A 10,187-nucleotide genomic window follows, 5' to 3' on the forward strand; every position below is an offset into this window, starting at 1 on the left:
AATCTGAGGAAAGTGAATTACCAATTCAATTGCTAAACTCAACACAACTATAAGGCAATGTCCTAGCCCTTAGTCTAACAAAGGAATATTGACAGCCCAGGCAATCTCTCTGACACTGGGGCCAAGATACAAGGCTGCAGGGAAAGCTTCCTTAGTTTAGCCACATTTTTTTTTTGGAAGAAGGGGAAAAAATATATAGAGAACTGTGACAAAAGCTCATTTGCCCCCATATTTATTTGCCCTTTCTCCCTTACAGAAATAGAATTGCTTATTTTTAACTGAGCAAGTGGAGACCCAGAAGAAAGACTACATATTCCACCCCTTCTTGCCACTGAGTGTAGTCATGTGATTAAGTTTTAAATGAAGTGAATAGAAATATTTGTAGGATATACAGGAAGTGTCCTTAAATGGAAGCTATGTGTAGCCTTCCTACCCCTTCTTTCCTTCTCTTGCTTTGAACATATATTTGATAGAGAGCTATCTTGAACCATTCAGACAAGGGCACTACACTTTAGGGATAAGCAAAAAAGTAGAGGAAGCCTGGTTTTCTGGACAACCTCACAGAACATTGCTCTGAATCACCACCCTCCAGACTCTTAGGTAATAAAGAAATTAATTTCTCTCTCATTAAGCTGCTGTTATTTATATGCAGCCAAACATATATTCTAATTAATCCGAGAATAATACTAATAAAGTTCTTATTTTTAAGAATCTTTTAGAGCAGCAAAAATTCATGTATTAATTCACTCAACAAATTTGAAACTACTCTGTGCAAGGTAATGAATCTAGACACTAAGGATACAACTGTAAACAAGATGCACAAAGTGTGCTTTCATGAGCTTACATTCTATTGGGGGGAGGCAATCAATCAACAAATAAATACGAAATATGGCCCTGGGCAGTGCACTCAGTGGTTAGAGCATCAGCCCACACATGGAAGGGCTGCAGGTTCAATTCCCAATCAAGGACACATATCAGGGTTGGAATTTCATCCCTGGTCCTGGTCGGGGCACATGCAGGAGGAAACAACTGATGTGTGTCTCTCTCTCCTTCTCTCTCCCTCTCTCTCTCCCCCTCCCTCCATCCCTTCCACTCTCTCTAAAAATCAATGGGAAAAGTATCTTCAGGTGAGGATTAACAACAGCAACAAATATGAAATATGGCAAGAGGTGGTAGTGTGATCACCAAGTAGGATAAGAGAGTTACAGAGTGTAGGGCATGCTTTTCTCACAAGATTATTGAGCACAGACCTGAAAGAAGTAGCAAGATTGAAAACACTTGGTTCTCTATGGATAGAACATTCCATAAAGAAATATCAACAAATATTAAACAGGAGCATGATTGACGTGTTTGAAGAATAGCAAGGCCACCATGATTGGGGCTGAGGGAGCAAGGAGAAGAGTGTAGATCTGAGGGCTTATATGGAATTTTTGGGATTTTCCTTTGAGTGAATGACAAGAGGCTTTTCAGCAGACAAATAAAGTTATCTGTTACATTTTTTAAATTTAAATTCTTTTTTAAATATATTTTATTGATTTTAGAGAGGAAGGGAGAAGGAGAGAGATAGAAACATCAATGATGAGAGAGAATCATTGATTGGCTGCCTCCTGCACACCCCCCACCGGGGACCGAGCCCACAACCCAGGCATGTGCCCTTGCCTGGAATCAAACCCGGGACCCCTCAGTCCACAGGCCGACGCTCTATCCACTGAGCCAAACCAACCAGGGCTAATTTAAATTTTTTATTGTTTAAAGTATTACATAAGTCTCTTTTTTTCCTCCATTGACCTCTCCCTGGCCACTCCCACCCCCAATACATGCCCTCACCCCTCTACTGTCTGTGTCCATTGGTTATGCCCATATGCATGCATACAAGTCCTTTGGTTGATCTCTTACCGCACGTCCCCCCCGCCACCCCCGCCCCTGCCTTCCCTCTTAGGTTAGGACAGTCTGTTCGATGCTTCTATGTCTCTGGATCTATTTTTGTTCATCAGTTTATGTTGATCATTACATTCCACATATGAGTGAGAGCATGTGATATTTATCTTTCACTGATTGGCTTATTTTGCTTAGCATAATGCTCTCCAGTTCCATCCATGCTGTTGCAAATGGTAATAGTTCCTTCCTTTTTACAGCACCATAGTATTCCATTGTGTAGATGTACCACAGTTTTCTAATCCACTCATCTGCTGATAGGCACTTAAGCTGTTTCCAAATCTGTAAATTGTGCTGCTATGAACATAGGGGTGCATATATCCTTTCTGATCGGTGTTTCTGTTTTCTTGGGATATATTCCTAGAAGTGGGATTACTGGGTCAAATGGGAGTTCCATTTTTAATTTTTTGAGGAAACTCCATATTGTTCTCCACAGTGGCTGCACCAGTCTGCATTCCCACCAGCAGTGCAAGAAGGTTCCTTTTTCTCCACATCCTCGCCAGCACTTGTCGTTTGTTGATTTGCTGATGATAGCCATTCTGACAGGTGTGAGATGGTACCTCATTGTCGTTTAATTTGCATCTCTCTGATGATTAGTGACCTTGAGCATGTTTTCATGTCTCTTCGCCTCTGTATGTCCTGAGTTACATGTTAAAAGCATCTCTGTGGAAAATAAGGGGCAAGTGTGAGAGCAGAAAATCCAGGTGAAGTTGACAGTGGGATGGATCTGTAATTGTGGAGAAATGGTCAGATTCTAGATATATTTTGAGGGTGGAGCAATATGAATGCTGATGAGTTGAATGGAAAGGGTGACAGAATAAGGACTCGGGGAAGACCCTATGATTTGGCCAGATATACACTGTCTTAATAAATAGCTGTTATAAATTCCACTGTGAGTACAGAGATTGGGGGAAAGTCAAGACTTTATGACATTCCTCAAAGCATTCATTATATTAATAACTACATTCACTGTGACCTTGTATGTGCTAAACATACATGTATTACATCACTTAATTTTTACAGCAATCCCATGAAATAGCTATTACTATCCTCATTTTACAGATGAGGACATAGTTTCAAGCAGGTTGCATTACTTGGCCAAGGTCACGCAACCAGTGAATGAGTGGCAGAGCCAATATTTAAACCCATCTTGCCTGACTCCAAAGTGAATTCCAGACCTCTCTGCTACATAGACTTGATGTTTCTACTATTCCATCTGCTTTCAGTAGAGCTAGCAAACAAAATCCTGTGGGTCAAATCTGGCCTTTCCCCTGTATTTGTACAGTTCATATGCTAGACAGTTTTTAATACCTTATGACAGTTGTATTTTTTTAAGGAAATTTAAATTTCAGTGTCCATAATCAAGTTTTGTTGGAACAGAGTCATGCCCACGCATTTACATAGTGCCTATGGTTATCTTCATGCTATTGTGGCAGAGTTGACCAGTTGCAACAGAGATCATTTGGCCCACAAAGCCTAAACTATTTACTATCTGGCCTTTCACAGAAGAAGTTTGGCAAGCCCTAGGGTAGAGAGTGAACTTGTTCTACCATTTATGAAATGCTGCATTTGTGAAATATTTCTATTATAGTTAACTCTTTAATATTAGAGAATGTACCCTTCTGTGGAAGAGAGTTTGTTCAGTCAGTTAAAGATTAATTATTCATGTAGTTTTGTTCTACAGTGAAAATGTAATACACAGTGGAAGCGAATAATGGAGTCAGAATAATGGCAATAGCCTTGACTGCTATCTTGCTCTCTCTCTCCCTGACTCTCTCAAGTAAGGGTTAAATACCATTCAAATAAGCTGTATGTTTTAAGAAATTGAGAGTTCTTATTATTTTGAAATTATTAAAAGACTTACCTTTAGGAGTTCTTTTTGGAAAATTTAAGTCCCCAAATATCTAACTTTGAAACTACATCACACACTGATATATAGATACAATCAAATTACTTTTGAATGCCAAAGGTGAATAAGCATGATAACAGTGATCAAGAGACAGCATTCCATAGATGAACAAGTGACTTTATTTCCACCAGAAAAGAATTTTGTAAGGTCTAAAACATGGATCTCCCAGTAGAAGGCATTATAATGATCTAGTCTGGAATGAAAGAAGAATAGAGAAAACAAGATAAGAGCTACATATGAAAGGAGAGCGTTCAATCTCTGTGCCAAGTACAGAAAGGCTCTCTTGCACCCGACATTGTGAAGCTCAGTGTGTTTGTGTACTGCTATGATTGCTGCTAGCTTTCTCTTTTAATAAAAACCTACCTTATCTGAATTGAGCTGAAGCAACTTGTTTTCATCCATCTCATCTTTTGGCCCATAGCAATCCCATCCTTAGAGGAGACTTGAAAAGAGACCCACCTGAATTGTATTTGTATGTGAATGGTAATGCTACCCAGGCTCTCAGAGAGCAAGGACAGATTCTCTCCTTTTGGTTATGCCCAATTACATTTTGTCCTGCTCAAATATAATTTCTCATATATAAACTTTTCTGCACTGTAGATATTACTATGTGTATTTGCTACTTCTGGTAACAGATATTTTCTTTGGGACCAAACTTTTATTTAAAAATAATAGGACCAGCCCTGGCCATTTTGGGCTTAGTGGGTAAAGCATCAGCCTACAGACTGAAGGGTCACCAGTTTGATTCCAGGGAAGGACACATACCTTGGTTGCAGTCTCGATCCCTGGCTCTGGGTCAGAACAGGTTTGGAAGGAAACCCATTGATGTGTCTCTCTCACAGCGATGTTTCTCTCTCTCTATCTCTCCCCCTCCCTTCCACTCTCTCTAAGAAATCAGTGGACAAAATATCCTTGGATGAGGATTACCAATAAGAACAACAATCCTATATACCGTGTTTCCCCGAAAATAAGACATCCTCCGAAAATAAGACCTACTTACAGGTTTCCTTCTGAGTGAAATATAAGGCATCCCCCGAAAATAAGGCCCCCAGGCTCTGTCTCAGAATGAAAATTAATTTACCGTAAACTGGTCGCTAGGGCCGCCCCGACTGGCGTCTAGCAACCAGTGACGTTACGTGGAGTCCTGACGTCACTGCTGTGTGGAGGCGGAGCAGAGGTCAGAGTGAGCGGTGAGCGCGGGGCGGGAGAGAGGAGGAGACTTTCGCAGATGCGTGTAGAAGAACAGAAGATTAGAGCGGACGGGACACGGCGAAGGTGGTGAGTGCTGGTCTTTCTCTGGTGACACTACCTGATGCTCGCGGCCGCCTTCATGATGACTGAAGGTTCTCAGTCAGTGGCAGACTCTGCTCCAGCCCAGATCCAGGCCCCAGCAAGCCCAGTGATAGTCCCCAGGCAGGCTCCGGGGGATAAATGTCTGATAAAGGGGTAGGGGGGATGTCTCGTGAAGGTGTTCAGTGGCACAGGGGTGGGGGGAGGGGGATCACTTAAAATGACACAGGAGGATCAGAGGGGACAATCAAAATGAAACAGGAGGATCAAAAGGGGTTACTAAAATGGTAATCCCCCCTCTGATTCTCCTGCGCCATTTTGATTCCCCCCTCTGATCCCCCCTGTGTCATTTTGAGTGATCCCCCTCCCCCCACCTTGATACCCCAATTCCTTTTTTTTTACCCCTAGAAATGAGCGCAAAAAGAAAAAGCTACTCCGTGGAGTACAAGAAAAGAATCGTGGAAGACTCTTGGGGCCAAAATCTTACTGCTTTCTGCAAAGAGAAGATGTTGAGTATCCGACTGGTCCGAAAATGGCGAGCAGAGTATGGTAACCTCATTGAACAAGTGGACAAGGAAAATGCTAAAAAGCGCAAGTGTGGATCAGGTCGGCAACCATTATTATCCGAGCTGGAAGACCTGATCTGTGAATGGGTTGTTGACAGGAGAGCAAAGGCTTTGGTTGTGAATAGGGCTCAGATTCAAGAATTTGCCCTTGCAATGGCACCACAGTTTGACATAGCCCCCGAAGACTTCAAAGCATCACAACACTGGCTGGATAATTTCCTTCAGCGAAGTGAACTGTCTTTAAGAAGATCTACGTCCCCGAAACCAAGATGGTGGCATAGGTAAACACCTAAACTGCTGCCTCGCACAACAATTTCAAAACTACAACTAAAAGACAGAACGGACACCATCCAGAACCACAGGAAAGCTGGCTGAGTGAAAATTCTACAACTAGAAGGAAAGAGGAAAGATCACAGAGAATTGGAGGTACGGCAAAGGGGCTTTGTGCGCGCAGAGAGGAAGGGCGGCTGAGAGCCTGGCTGACTTTCTCTGGCAGAAGGGGGAAGGAAGCTTCCGACCGCACTGAACCCCAGTTCTGACAGCACTGAACCCCAGTTCCGGGCGAACCCCTGGGGACCCACGCTCTTACGGGGGGAGTCTGGACTCTCGGGCGGAGACTCGGGAGCCGGGGAAGGCGGAGGACTGAAAGTGCCTGCGCGCGCGCGCCAGTGCGCACAAAGGCTGCGGAAGCTGCCACAGGCTTTCCCTAGTGGAAGGGAGTCAGAGGATTCTGACTGCACTGAGCCCCAGTTCTGACTGCAGTGAACCCCAGTTCCAGGTGAGCCCCTGGGGACCCACGCTCTTGTGGGGGAGTCTGGACTCTCGGGCGGAGACTCGGGAGCCGGGGAAGGCGGAGGACGGAAAGCGCGCGTGCGCGTTCCAGTGCGCACAAAGGCTGCGGAGGTTGCCACAGGCTTCCCCTAGTGAAAGGGAGTCAGAGGCTCCTGATGGCACTGAGCCCCAGTTCTGAACGCAGTGAACCCCAGTTCCAGGCGAGCCCCTGGGGACCCACGCTCTTGTGGGGGGAGTCTGGACTCTCAGGCGGAGACTCGAGCTGGGGAAGGCGGAGGACTGAAAGCGCACATGCGCGCAAGGGCAAGGCTGACAGGAAGCCAAAACTGAGACTCCACCCCATCCAAGCTGAGCACAGAGGCTATTGCAATTTGGCAAGTCTAATCCTATAAGGCTGTCTCTAGCACCGAACTTCTCCCAGCATAGACACAGCTGATCCTTACAGCCAACTGGCCCGGAGGTCAATTCTTCCCAGTGATACCAACAACAATAAAGACTTAATTACAACAAGGCTGTACACACAGTCCACAAAGGGGTGCACCAAGAGTGTCCACTTCAGGTTAACTGGGGAGGCAGACCCACTGGGCCATATTGGAAACCTAGCACAAATATCTACCTTACCAACTCAGGGAATCAGTGAAAATGCGGGGTCAAAGAATCAGATCACAAATGAAAGAAATGGAGGAAAACAAACGACTGGATATAGAATTCAAAACCACGGTTATAAGACTTTTTAAGAATATCCTAGAAAAGGCCGATAAATATAACGATACCCTCGAAGATATGAAAAAGGACCAACTAGAAATTAAACATACACTGACTGAAATAAAAAATATTATACAGAGACCCAGAAACAGAATAGAGGAACCCAAGAATCAAGTCAAAGATTTGAAATACAAAGAAGCAAAAAACACTCAACCGAAAAAGCAAAAAGAAAAAAAAAAATCCAAAAAGTTGAAGATAATGTAAGAAGACTCTGGGACAACTTCAAGCGTACCAACATCAGAATTATGGGGGTGCCAGAAGAAGAGAGAGAGCAAGATACTGAAAACCTATTTGAAGAAATAATGACCGAAAACTTCCCCCACCTGGTGAAAGAAATAGACTTATAAGTCCAGGAAGCCCACAGAACCCCAAACAAAAGGAATCCAAAGAGGACCACACCAAGACACATCATAATTAAAATGCCAAGAGCAAAAGACAAAGAGAGAATATTAAAAGCAGCAAGAGAAAAACAGTTAATTACCTACAAGGGAGCACCCATACGACTGTCAGCTGACTTCTCAACAGAAACTATGCAGGCCAGACGGGAGTGGCAAGAAATTTTCAATGTGATGAATAGCAAGAACCTACAACCAAGATTACTCTACCCAGCAAAGCTATCATTCAGAATTGAAGGGCAGATAAAGAGCTTCACAGATAAGAAAAAGCTGAAGGAGTTCATCACCACCAAACCAGTATTATATGAAATGCTGAAAGGTATTCTTAAAGAAGAGGAAGAAGAAAAAAGTAAAGAGAAAAATTATGAACAACAAATACATATCTATCAACAAGCGAACCTAAAAATCAAGTGAATTAAAAACCTGAGGAACAGAATAATCTGGTGAATATAATAGAATCAGGGGCATAGAAAGGGAGTGGACTGATAATTCTCAGGGGGAAAGGGGTATGGGGGGTTCATGAAGAGAATGGACAAAAATCATACACCTATGGATGAGGACAGTGGGGGGGAGGTAAGGGCAGAAGGTGGGGTGGGAAATGGGTGGAGGGGAGCTATGGGGGGAAAAAGGAGAAATAATTGTAATAATCTGAATAAAGATTTATTTAAAAAAAAAAAAAGAAGATCTACAACATTGTTTAGGTTGGAAGATACTCAAGTTGTTAAGCGAGCACTTGCATTCAAGTCCTTTATTGATGATGCTGACTTCTCTAAATACAATCTTTCTAACATGATTGCTATGGATGAAACTGCAGTGTTTATGGGCCAATCATCTCAAACAACAATTGAACAGCGGGGTGCCTCCTTAGCGTACATTCCCTCCACTGCTTACGAAAGTGCACGTGTTTCCTGTATTTTGGCAATTCGTCTGGATGGCACTAAAATCCCACCTTTAATCATTTCTAAGGGCAAGAGGAAAAGATTGAACGTGTTTTGGGCATTTTTATTCTTGAAACTGAAAAAGCCTGGGCCACACAAGCAGTTATAAGGAAGTGGGTCGATTTAATGCTGCCGCTTGTTATGCGAGGGAGCCAAAGAGGTCTGCTAGTCTGGGATGCAGCCAGCACTCACTGCGCTAAAGACATGAAGACATTTCTTCACGAAAGAAAAATAGATCAGATAATGATTCCCACAGGAATGACGGCCTATCTCCAGACTCTTGATATTGCAATAAACAAGCCATTCAAAGACAATTTGCGCATGGAAATTAATGACTACATTGAAAATAGAATGGAGAGAAATCAGCGTGGAAACTTTGTGAAACCTAAACTGCAAGAAGTTGTGACTTGGGTGAAGAATTCATGGGAGAAAATCACTGACAGTTGCATTGCAAATGCACTGCGAGCAGGCTACCTTGACAAAAAGTACTCATTTAAAGACAGTGCTATTGCTAAACATAAGAGATTTGGTCCACTGATTCTGAAAGAAATGGAGTCACAAGAAATTCACCAGGAAATTCAGGAATTGGATTGTTATGATGATGTTCCAGAAGATGATGACATGATTGTCATTGAATAAATGAGTAAATTCTTGATACTGTAGGATTCACAGTTTGTCTGGTTTGTGTTGACAACTACCGTACTACCGTACCGTATACAGGTAATAAATTTCCTTTATTTTCATTTAACAATAAATGTGTACCGTATTCTTCTTCATGGAAAAATAAGACATCCCCTGAAAATAAGACCTAGCGTGTCTTTGGGGGCAAAAATTAATATAAGACACTGTCTTATTTTCGGGGAAACACGGGTAATAATTAGACCAAACAGCAGAACGACCATCTGGACGACCTTCCGGATGAAACCGGGGCTGCGAGGGCTGGCTGAGGCTGCGAGGGGTTGTGAGGGGTGTGAGGGCCGAGCCTCTTGCACAAATTTCATTCATTGGGCCTCTAGTATTAATAATAATAGGACCAGTATCAAGTGGTTGCATACTGTATGATTCTATTTATATAGCATTCTCTTAGCTATATTGAGATATAATTTACATGCCATATTCTGACTGGAGAGGACAAGCATTCCTGTGGGAAGAAGTGGCCTGCTTCCTGACCTACTAATGTAAAGCACCTACCCAGCTTGATACAGAAAATATGATTGTTCTAAATAGCTGCCTCTTGCCTGGTGAGCGTGGCTCAGTGGTTGGGCATCGACCTATTAATCAGAAGGTCACCATTTGATTCCCGGTCAGGGCACATGCCTGGTTGTGGGCTCAATCTCCAGTGGAGGCATGCAGGAGGCAGCTGATCAATGATTCTCTCTCGTCATTGATGTTTCTATCTCTCTCTCTCCCTCTCCCTTCCTTTCTGAAATCAATAAAAATATATTTAAAAATAATAATAATAAATAGCTGCCTCTCTGTCTTCTTGGCACTGTCCATGGTTCTGTGTGACCCAGGTGAAGGTCCTTACGACCCCAACCCTCTTCTATGCTGGCTTCACCTTTACCTCCTTCCTGTATGCAAAAGTTGAGATAATTCA

Source organism: Plecotus auritus (genome assembly GCF_963455305.1).
Source record: "Plecotus auritus genome assembly, chromosome: 1".
Lineage (NCBI taxonomy): Eukaryota > Metazoa > Chordata > Mammalia > Chiroptera > Vespertilionidae > Plecotus > Plecotus auritus.